We start from the raw sequence: 12,811 nt of genomic DNA, 5'->3' as shown, positions 1-12,811 counted from the left end.
GTACCCATGAGATCTGTCCAGAGACAGAAGAATAAAAAAGAACAAAGGCAAGGAAGCTGGGGAAGCAAGGGACCGCAGACACAGCCGGTCCAAATACAAGAGGACTTGACTAAGACTGTGCTAAACTTGTCTAGTTTAAACTTAACTAAAGATGATATAAAAAAAGACTAAAATTCATTCCATCTGAGTGACACAGTTGTTGAAGCAGTTACAGACTTAAAAGTTGTTTATAAGAAACTTAAGCCTGACATATACGTTCAAGGGTGGTGTACATCATTCTGCTCAGGTATGTAGAAAACCAAGCACTTATACCTGTAAACTGTCTAATAGTTTCTGCCAACAGTGTTTGTGAACAAGAAATTTGTGAACTTTATGCTAAGAAAAAATCTAAAAAGAGGTATAAATACATATGCTGAGTATGAAGCTCTGAAACTGCAGCATGATGAACAGTATTGGTATAAAGAGACCATGAGTTTAAGTTTAAAGTTATAAGTACTGTGCATAGAAGCATAAGAGGAGGTGATCTGAATAACAAGACTAGAGACTTTAGAGTATGAATGGATAGTGAGACTGCAAGCAGACTCTCTACCTGGTATTAATACAGCAGTGAGCTTGAAACCTGTACAGTAAACTCTCAGTTAACTGGAACTCAAGCAACTGGCACTCTCTACCAACCAGCAAAAAAATATTGAAGAAATGCAGTACAATTTTCATGTGTTGCACTTTCTGTTTTTTTCCCCGCAGAAGCATACCTTACATTTTTAGAGTTTGAGTTTTGTAAAAGGGAGATGGGAATAAATTCTGTCTCTCCCTAACCAGAGAACAAATCAAAGCAAACAAATAAGTATATAGGGTACAGTATTAGTCAGGCCTATTTTTAATAGTAACTCGCAGGCAACCAGAAACTATAGTTATCTGGCATCTGCCAATTCCCATGGGTGCCAGTTAACAGAGTTTACTGTACTAAAGATAAATGCTGTTGAACTATTGTAAATGATTTGATATATGCATTTTAATATACAGCTATGTATATTTTTATACTCTTTATAATTTTAGAGTGCAAGATTTAGTTTAGACAGGAAATATTTCATGTTTTAAAATCTGTTTTATGTCTTTAAATATGAATATGCAGTTAATTGTTCTGATTGGCTGTGTCATGAAGGTTTTAGTTTAAATGTATCTGAATAGTAGTTTGTTACACACTGAGGAAGGTCATTGGCCGGAAAACTTTGTGTATTCTAAATAAACAAGTTTGCTACTTACCTGCCTAGCATTTCTGATCAATGGACTTTACCTTAGTCTTTGGTCTGTTCACATCCTACCTGTCCCAGAACTCACCTGTTGAGCTTCCTCAAGCATTAATACTTCTGTCTCATACCTTCTGGGTTGTGGTGTGCCACATTGCTCTGTCTTGAGCCTGCTTCTATTTATGGTGTTCATGCTTGCATACCATTGCAAATCATCTGGAGATCATTCATCTATGGCTCGTATGTAATTATTGGAAAGGACCATGGCTCAACATAGTAAAATCGACCTCTCTTTTTCCAATTATGGAATATCTCTTTGATCATCTTCTCTTTCGGCTCTTCCCGTTAGGGGTTGCCACAGTGGATCATCTGTTTCCGTTTCTTCCTGTCCTCTACATATTGTTCTGTCACACCAACCACCTGCATGTCCTTTCTCACCACATCCATAAGCCTTATCTTAGGCCTTCCTCTTTTTCTCTTACCTGGCAGCTCCATCCTTGGCATCCTTTTCCCAATATACCCAGCATCCCTCCTCAGCACATGTCCAAACTAGTACAATCTCGCCTCTCTGGCTTTGTCTCCAAACTGTCCAACCTGAGCTGACCCTCTAATATACTGATTCCTAATCCTGTCCATCCTTGTCACACCCAGTGCAAATCTTAACATCTTTAACTCTGCCACTTCCAGCTCTGACTCCTGCCATTTTGTCAATGCCACCGTCTCCAACCCATACAACATAGCTGGTCATACTATCCTCTTGTAGACCTTCCCTTTCACTCTTACTGGTACCAGTCTGTCACAAATCACTCCTGACACTCTCTTCTCCACCCATTACACCCTGCCTATACTCTTTTCTTTTCTTCACCTCTCTTCCACACTCACCATTACTCTGAACTGTTGATCCCAAGTACTTAAACTCATCCACCTTCGCCAACTCTACTCCCTGCATCCTCACCATTCCTCTATCCTCCCTCTCATTCACACACACATATTCTGTCTTAGTCTTGCTGACCTTCATTCCTCTCCTCTCTAGAGCATATCTCCACCTCTCCAGGGTCTCCTCAACCTGGTCCCTACTCTCACTACATATCACAATGTCATCTGCAAACATCATAGTCCATGGGGCCTCCCATTGCAAATAAGAAAGGGCTCAGAGCTGATCCTTGATGTAATCCCTCCTCCATCTTAAATGCATCTGTCACTCCCACTGCAGACTTCACCACTGTCACACTACCCTCATACATATCCTGTACCACTCTTACATACTTTGCTGCCATTCCTGACATCCTCATATAATACCACAACTCCTCTCTAGGCACCCTATCATATGCTTTCTCCAAGTCCACAAAGACACAATGCAACTCCTTCTGACCTTCTCTATATTTCTCCATCAACACTCTCAGAGCAAACATCGCATCTGTAGTGCTCCTTCCTGGCATGAAACCATACTGCTGATCACTAATCATCACCTCCCTTCTTAACCTAGCTTCTACCACTCTTTCCCATAACTTCAAGAATATCTCATTGATCAGTTATATTATTCCTCAAGTCAATCTCTGTTGTGCTTTGTTCTAATCTCAACTTGATTACAGCAATGCCATTTGTCTAGGGCTTTCTGTTACTGAGACTGACCATCTGGTTGTGTAGACCTGCATAGAAAGGCATCTTACTGCTATCTCTTGTTCCCATCTTATTGTTAGTTTATTTGACTTTTTATTGCTTGGGTCCTTATCTGAAGGTGATCACTGTACAGCGATATCCACCTCATATGTTGCATACAGCCTCTCAATGCCTGCTGGTGCTTCTGCGGGTGTATCTGGAAACATCAGGATTTCATTATTTTACTTATGGCCTATACCTGTGCAACTTTTGTCCTTGGTGGCTTTGGGACTGGTCTACATTGACCTGCTTCAGTGGTGCAGTGGTAGCATTGTCACCTCACAGCAAGAGGTTCTCCCATTCGATTCTCTGCTGGAGCGCCTGCTGTGTGGAGTCTGCATGTCCTCCCCATGGTAGAGTGGCATTTGAAAGACGTGCATGGCCATGCCTTCGTTGAAGGTTGAGCGTCACGCTGGCACCTCGGCACCGTAAAAATCTACTGCCAATCATTAGTGGACTGGAGTTCTGCTGTGGTGACCCCCTAACCAGGAAAAGCTGGAAGAAGTAGAGTGGAGCTTAACTTTAACTTGTGCCACACTCTGTAAAACTGTTGAATCTGGTTCATTTTGTAGAGCTGTTTGATTTAATCTTATTACAATTCATTCATTTTTAGTAGCGCAAACAGTGTTGATTTTATATCCTATGTGGTACTTTAACACTGTACTTATATACATTTTATGTTTAATCACTTTAGTGTTTGCTGCTTTGTGGAAAAGCACCTTAATTAAGTTTGACATTTATACTAGGCAAGTAGCCGTGGTGGTACAGCGGTAGCATTGTTGCCTCACAGCAAGAGGTTCTCCTGTTTGATTCTTGGCTGGAGTGCCTTCTGTGTGGAGTCTGCATGTCCTCCCTGTGGTCGAGTGGCCTCCAAAAGACATGCGTGAATGGGTGTGCCTTCGCTGAAGGTTGGGCGTTGGGCTGGCAACTCGGCACCATAAAAAATCTACTGCCAATCATTAACGGACTGGAGTTCCACTGTGGCAACCCCTAACTGGGAAAAGCCGAAAAGACCAACAACATTTATACTAGGCAAGTATTTTGGCACCATAAAAAATCTACTGCCAATCATTAATGGACTGGAGTTCCACTGTGGCAACCCCTAACTGGGAAAAGCCGAAAAGACCAACAACATTTATACTAGGCAAGTATTTCTGCTGTTCTAACTAGTTAAACAATCATCCTGACCATTGGTGTTTTCCTATGCCCATTAAAATGGTGTCTAAAGTGGTATAGCATCAAAAATGATTTGGCTCCAAAATTCAAACTCTTCTGCAGCCTTCCAAGTCCAGTAATAGACATCAGGTCTAATGGCCTCAGTTTCTACAGTACAAGACATTTTTCTATCAGCTGGTGTTCCTACTCAGTAATTGGCCTATATCAGTACCTGGGTCTGTACTCCAGCCTTTTAAGTATATACGTTTCAAATCCCAATTGTGACACACAGGTTCTTCTCATATGGGGTCAGACAATATCTGTACCAAAGCATCTAATACATAACTATAATGACTGATTTATTTGTTAAGGCATGGTGATGTCCTATGGTCTTTATAACATTGTATGCCTCTATACAAAACCCTCAACTTAAGAAGCCCCAATTAAATTCCATTATTTCCTTTCACAGGTAGAAAGCAAAGGCAACCTTCATCCACAGAACAAGGGGCCATCATTAAAGGGCAATGATAACTCGATGCACATTCATATTCAAGAAGTTATGGCTGCTACATTTCTCCAAATATGTAACCCCCTTTGGCTTTCAACTTAGACTAAATCCTGCGATTATTTCCTTCCTCAATGATGAATAGAGTTAACAGACATTTGTCTTTCTTGTATGTAATTTTACAATTGAATAATAATTTGTAATGCCTATAGATTAGTTGGAGATCCTGGTGTTTGTAAAAGGTCATCTGTATAGGCAAGCTATTTAATTTGTATCTTTACTCTGCCAGCATTGGTAAAACATTTAGATTTGTTTATGTATTACTTTAACCAGGCATGCAGTCCAGGAGTCCCTTAAGGAGCCTAGCCCACAGTCCCAGTTTTCCTAAAGCTGTGTCTGGTTAAGTGATATGCCTGAGGTCACACAGTAGGCAAATGAAAGCTGAGGAAACCAAACCTTTCACTTCAGGAAGTAGATTGTTAGGCTGAATGGCAGTTAAAGAGAAGACTAAGTCACCAAAAAGCAGGGTCACATAATATGATACAGTTGACAGTTAAATAACATTACATATTGTGGGTTAGTCATTAAATATTTACAATACAGACGGTGTTCGAGGAAATATATACAAGTAAAAGGAAAGAGAGGCATGGGGAAAGGTGGTTGCACAAGAGATCTGCAGTAAAAGGCAGAAAGGATGGGAGATGAGAGGAGAGAAGTGATGACAGGGGTGGAGCAAAAGGAGGTGGAAGAAAGGTATGTGGTCTAGAGTTAGAATGGAAATATGTGAAAGTGATGAGAACAGACCACAAAGATGGGGAGACTTGCTATTGCTGCAGTAAAAATTCGTGTGGGGGGGTTATTTATGTATGATCAGCTGTAGAGACCCTCAAAAAGCAGAAGTGAAAATAAATGATAGAGGGCAACCTTGTTTCATCCACAAGCTTAAATGAAATTCTGAAGAGCACATACAGCCCCCTTCCCACACAACAATCGGATAACACTTAAAATAAGACTTGAGTATGTAAAATTCACTTTAAGGCAATAGCCTAGCAATCAAACTCTCCAATAGCTCAGTAATTACACTTGGAAGGAAGCTTCACTTCAAACAAATAGAATGGCAATTATCACTGACAACATTGGGCACCTTAGTGTTTTGCATAAGTCAGCATCATTTGTCCACTTGTAGGTCACACACCTTTTATGAAATTAATCCATTTATGAAAGTTTAGCTAATAGTTATAAATGCTTTACAAAAAAGCACATGTATCTCAATGTGTTTTAATGTTATTTGATTAATACCCAGTTTTTGCATGCGCCAGCTCCGACACACTCCATTTTTGCATTATTAAAGTGAACATGGAAATGTCTGATATTTTTGTAACTGTTTGCAAACATTCCTTAGTAACTCCAGTTCTGTACATCCCATGTTCACCATTTCTGTATCCATGTTTAACAAATCATGTCAGTTTGTAGATGCCACCTTGCTGCCTTAGTTTTAAGTATGAATTTTATTAGGACTTCTGAAATTAGACTTTGAAAGTACTGATGAGTATACTGTTTGGGGAGTATAGGGAAGTCTCCTGTAAAGACAAATCTACTCTTACAGGGTGCATAGGAACTCTACTTTCCTGAGGATTATACTCTTGTAGGAAGTAATGAGTTTTAATAGATAACATATTTACTATTTTGCTCTTCTAACCTACACCTCCTCTTTTTGCAGTAACTATATAACCACTTAGAACAGCCAACTGCACCTTTAGACTAGACATCTCTTCCAGGAGCCATTCTTCTGACAGGACAGCATGGGCCATGGATGACTTCACCCTGCATTTAAGTTCGGCATACAGGCAGTAGCTGACCAGCATTTTGATTCCCCACTTCAGCTTTTAACTTCAACCACATCACTTGCCTCTCCCTATATTTTTCTTCTAGTCAGACTTCATCAGTTGAACCAAAAAATATATCGGAGAGGAATCAGTCTTCCAATTTACTTTGTAATTTAACTTGTGCAGTTTCTGATCGTATTCAGAATGGGAGTATTACTAAATCCTCACCACAGAGGCCCCACTACTTCCATTGCTTCACATAAAGTGATACAGTAGCAGATATCCTGCATACTTTTATCTGTGTCTGTTACCATCTCTCATTGTTCTGAATATGATGATACGCTATAGTATCTACATTGAGAGTTGACTGTAGTAATGGCACAGCAGTTACAATTCTTTTTCCTGAGGAAAATTAGAAGAAAAATAAAACAAGACACTCACAGCCAGATCATAGTTAAATGGGGCTGTAGGCAGGGTAATGGATCAGGCCCATCCCTCTTACTTCATCAATGGTCTGCAGTCCAAATGTCGTCTTGTATTCAGATTCCACATATGCCCCCCCCACACACACACACACACCTCTTAGTTGTCTATCCATGGTCCACAGTCAAACATCTTCTGGTAGTCAAATTCCCTGCATGCAGAAGATAAAGATGTAAACAGGTCACACAAATGCAGAGGACGAAGATGTAAACAGGTCATACACACCTGTGGTGTCTGTGTGACCAGATGCAAAGGACATTCTTAAATACCCTTAAAAAAAATTTTTTAATTTTTTAAAAAAAAAAAAAAAAAAAAAAAACCTCTCATCCAGCAGGTTTCCTCCTAGCCAGTGAGCGCTAGGCGACTGACTTGGTCAGCTAGTGCTAGATCCGGTTCTGAAGCCACCGTGTACAATAGTCTTCCATTCTGAATCAGCTGAGGCTCCTGCCATAGGTGGTATAACCCTTATGTCTGTTGTAGATATTGATCAGTATAATTATGTGAATGATGTGGAGAATAGTGCTCTAGCAGGCATTACCAAAAGAACAGACTTTGAGACAGTAATGCATTTTCACACTTCCTTGTGTTTGCAATCACATTTATTAATATTAAAATTCTTCCAGACTTTACACACAAAACATTCCATGTTATATCCTCTTCATTTTGCAAAGTAGTGATTGCTCCCTCTAGCATATTCTCATGTTATCAATAAACAAAAAAGAGAAGTAAATTTAATTCATTAATAAATTATGTAAGTATGAACAGCAGCAGGTTGTTCATTTATGCAGATAATATTAGAAACATAATTTTATGTGGTATTGAAGTGTCAGGGCATGATGCAGTATAAATTCTGCCACACGTACACTACATCAGTGGTCAGCATTGGTGATGTGAAGATTAAACGGCATTTATCATGATTTTACTTCAGAAGCTCACTATACTTGGACATAAACATATTTCTCCAACATTCTTAAAGAGTCTTTATATCCCCCTGTATTCCTGCACTCTCCCCAGGAAAATAAATCCTATGCTGACTTCAAGCTAAAAAAGTTGTTTTGAGTTTCAGTCATTCCCTCACAAATTCATGCAGTCGTGCAACAATGCTGCACACTAATGCTTTCTCAAACCATAATGCTATGATATACATTTTCCTTGCCTCCTGAACCGCTATATTTTTCAGGGTATTGCTATGACTCTTAAGCTTGAGACCTAAGATTGCTGTCGGCTCCCCAGTAAAAGATCTAGTATTAACTTGTTTTGGTTGGATGCGGCTTGGCCTCAATTGGATTCCACGCTGTTCCTCACTATTTTGGGTCACATATTAGCCATGTTTTTAACTGTGCAAAACAACAAATTACACATGTGAATGAATACTGTCTGAGCCCATTCAGATGATTACTTCAACAAAAAGATTCCATTCATAGTGAAGAAACTGAAAGAAGAACCAATGGCCATTGATTGTCCAATTAATATGAGCAAATATTCTGCCCCACTGCTAGCAACTTTGATTCTGATCATAGATGCTGCAAACTTTTAAGTTTATTTATTCTAAATTAGGTCTGAAAAATGGTCAAGGTGATTGATACCTTCCCCAGTAAACAAATTTACTGAAATTAATAAAACTCAGGCAGCAGAGTATACAAATGTTATGGCCACTGACTGTCTTAGATGAAATTGTACATCATTTCAAAATATACTGGATGTGACTCTGACTAGCAAAGCATTCAAGAATTACCTTTCCCCAGGTCCTACAGGTATTTACAGACATCCACATAGCCACGTTGTAGTACATTAAACTGGGAGGCATGATAACTACTAGATTTGCTGAATAACCATGCGGTCATTGGAGTACTTTTGACTCTAAATTTTTAATTTAATCTGCCTGGACTAGGAAATGTTTTAGTACCTCAGTAATCCTCAATTGTTTGCCTGAATCTATGGTGGAAACTCTCCTCTGAAATGGTTTTTCTCCTTTACCTAGGTGGGGGACACCAGCCAAGGCTCTCTTTGTATCTGAAGGCAATATTTAACACTTCAATTTACAGCAGAATGCTTAGCAAAGATGGTGGATAGGAAAGGTGTGCTTTGCATTTCCTCTAAACCCCTTTGATTCAAATGATAATGCACACCAAAGTATGACTAAAAGGGACAGCAGATTTTAGTTGCTCATCATTGGCCAGGATGGCTATGGTTGTCCATACTTCTGTTGACAGCAGGAGCAGCAGCACCATAGTTTCCGTCTTACCTTCATGTGATATCTTCTGACGCAACAAGGTGGACAAACATTACAGCCACCTCTGTGTGCTCTTCATCTCACAAAGTAGAAGCTGAGCTTTTGATCCCTAATACAGAAAATATCCCTCCAAGTTCTTCAAATTCTTGAAACGGCTAGAAGTCTTACAACTAGGAATTTGACTTGTTGAAACAACAGACTTGGTCTTTGGTGTTAAGATACTTTGTTTTCTTAAAGTGCAGTTGGCTAATGTTTTTGATTAATTGTCCCAATTACTTAGCCTTGAGCTTTTTGATTTCCCATTAAAACTTGCTGTTCATCTTTTTCAGATTTTTCTTCAGTGGGAAATTAATTTGCCTTTCTGATCCGAGTTAAGTGTTCCTTAAAGGAATTCTGTATCTCAATCAACCCAAGAAGGTGCGTCTTCCTAATTAAAATTGAAACCTATTTTAGAAAGACTATCAAAGCTGCATTTTAGTATCATCTGTTTCTTTGAGTCCTCCTTGAAAATTTGCTCTACATCCGTTACCTCGAGAAAGTTTTACAGTTGCAAGTCTTAATATTTATCATACCTTAAGATGCTTTTACACACACCAAATGTAAAGCGTTGAATTCGTGACTGCTTTAAAAGCACAAAGCTACAAACGTATTGCTTTAAGTGAACTTCTGCTTGTGCAGAGCCTGAGACACTCGGTGCACTTAGCAGAAAAAGGAAGGAGGGACAGGGAGCTCTTGATGAATTTAACACTTAAATCCATGTGTGTGTAAGAAGATGAAAGTGTTCTTGTAGAGTAAGGAAGAAGAGAAGCCAGTAACAGTATAGTTTTCACTTGAAAGTATAACACCGGATGCTCTTGAACTTCATTATTTGCTTTCTGCTTATTAATGCAATTTTAAGGCAATCTGGGTCAGGATTACTGTATACAAGACTAAGTTTTCACTCCAAGGATATCATTGTTACTTCTCCCCATCTGTTGAAAGGACTCTTGTTTTGTGTGTGTTTATTATTATGTCTGAAGTTTCTGTTTTCAATGGACAAAAGTGCTAAATTAATAAACATTATAACAACTACAAGAGGATTTTTTTTTTTTTTGGTATTCATGCTTTGTTTACTAGTTTTGTGCTACATAGATTGTTCATGTCTTTTGTTTTAGTGAACAGATATAGGTTCATAGGATGATGCTAGGCTATTGACCCGGAGGCCCATTTAAGCCTAGCCAAGACTTTCACCCATGTTCCCACAACATCAGCACCTGTTTCCCCTGTCCAGCAAGGACACAGGTGGGATCCCAGATGTGTATTTCTTTGTTTCACATCCAGCCGTCCAGGTTCCTCTTAAAGAGGGCTAGAGAGTTACTTTGCTTAACATGGAGAGGGAGTCTATTCAACAGATGGGGGAGTCTCTGGGACACATCTATCCTGCCAACAAGTTCTATTAATGTCACAGACCAAGTTTAGGCCTTGTGTGCAGGTTGCCCGAGTGGATTTTAACTTGTGGATATGCAGCAACTCCATCAAGGCTTGGTCTGAGATGGCCTTGTACGCCAGACATGGGTCACCTCTGAGCAGTCTGTATGAGACCGAGTAGAGGAACAGAGCTTTTGTCCTATCTGTATAGGACAGGTGTTTGAGAACCTGGATTTTCCTGGTCAGGAACCTCTGTGGTCTCCAGCTGTTGCATGTGCTTGATGAGGTACATGCTGAAGGGGACATTGTACTCAATAATAGGTCTGATAAGGGAGGAGTATAGGAATGTTATGACCTCCTTGTTCCTGGATGAAATACCCTTGCTTATGAGGTGGGCCATGTAGACAACCTTCCGTACAATGGAGGCAACTTGGTGATCAAAAGTCAGGTTGCTGACAACCTGGATGCCCAAGTCCCTCACAACTGCTTAGTACATTGTTATTAATGTGATAATTAGTGGGGACACCATTTTCAAAGGGGATAATGATGCGTTGCTTGGCATTCAGTTTGAGGCCATGCTCCTGGCACCAGTCAATTTGGGTAAGGCCATCTTGGAGGATTTTCACATCACTAGGGGAATTTAAGACCGCGCCCAACTTGCAGTCATCCGCAAACTTGGTCAGCCGCAAACCACTGGTTTTGGCTTCCACCTCAGAAAAGTATATACCAAACAGTGGAGGCACCAAGACTGATCCTTGGGATACACTGCTCATTATGGGTCTACTACTAGAGGTGGCTTCCCCTATTTTGACTGAGTGGGTTCTATCAGTAAGCCAGTTAGTTACCCATCTGGTAACATGTGGGTTGATGCCTAGCTGGGAGAGTTTATCTATTATGCCTGAGTGGGGAATAGTGTTGAAGGCTTTGGCTAGGTCAAGATAGGCAGTGTGCACAGTCTTCCCCTTGCCCATGGCTTTAGTGACTGTCAAGAAGTTGGCCAAGTTTAATAGGCATGCTCTACCTTTGACAAAACCAAACTGTGTGGGGTCAAGCATTTGAAGGTTTCCAATGTCTTTGTTTATAAGGTCCATGATAATGCATTCCATGGCCTTGCATATCAAGCTAGTTAGGCTGATGGGCCTATAATTGCCTGGTTCCATGGATGCTCCATCTTTGACTAGAGGGATGACGGTGGCTGTCCCACCATTCAGCTGGGACAAAGTCAGTGCTCAGGCTTTGGTTGAATAGGGTGCCTAATAGAGCTGAGAGCTCATAGAGTTCATGTAGGATGCAGCCATGGATGTTTTCTGGTCCCATGGAGACTGTTTGTTTTTTTGCCTTTGAGAAGGCATTAAAGACCTGCTCCCTGGTGATGAGGGGAGAGGGGCAGGTGATAGGGATATCCTCGTTTACTGATGGGGGGGGGGGGCAGGAAGGTGAAGTTTCACTGAACCTGTCTGGCAGCAGATTGGCTACATCTATGGCATTTGTGCATGTGGTCTTGACCACCAGTTTTGAGCAGATTTGGGTGTTATCTTTGAGATTGTGGACATATGAAGAAGGCCTTGTGATTGCTTTTGGTGGATGTGGCCAATTTGGATTCGAAGTTAGCCTTAGAGGATTTCACCAGTGACCTTATTTTCTTCCTCAGACAAAGGAGAGATTGCTTCCAACTCAGCTCCTTCTCCTTTGTCCTGGACAGAAATTTTTTTCCTTTTATTCTAGTTTGCTTATTGCTGCTGTCCAGCAGACAGGTTTACTCTTCCTTGAGAAAGGTGATTTGGTGCTGTCAGGTATTGCTGACTCCATACAACTATGTAGGTGCTCATAGTTTTTTGGTGTAGGCTTGGACATTAGTGCTAGTTCCAGCTGAAGGGATGGTCGCTATGAAGCTACTTATACCTGCTCTCAGGAGATTGTAGTCAGCTTTGCAAAAATTTTTTTGTTTGACCCTGACAGGGGGGGGCTCAGGGGAGATGGTGACTTTGAAAGTGTTTTATGGTTGAATCTTAGCAAGCAGGATGACACTGTAGGGGTTCTACAGTGACTACTCATGTGGGTTAGTACCAGGTCCAGGATATTTTTACCTCAAGTGGGGGTGTCGACCAGCTGATCCAATGCATTGATATTAACAAAGTCAAGGAATCTCTGGGTGTTCATGTTTGTGCTAGAATAGGTCTTCCAAGCTATGGTTGGGTAGTTAGTCACCCAGGATCAGGGTAGAGGGTTGAATCTTGATGGATTCAAGTAAGTCCAGATAGGTGGAGTGGGTGTCCCGAGTCATGGTTGGGGGTCT

Source organism: Protopterus annectens, chromosome 14.part0 (assembly GCF_019279795.1).
Source record: "Protopterus annectens isolate FY-2018-M chromosome 14.part0, PAN1.0, whole genome shotgun sequence".
In the NCBI taxonomy this organism is placed as follows: domain Eukaryota; kingdom Metazoa; phylum Chordata; order Ceratodontiformes; family Protopteridae; genus Protopterus; species Protopterus annectens.
This window is presented reverse-complemented; position numbering follows the sequence as displayed.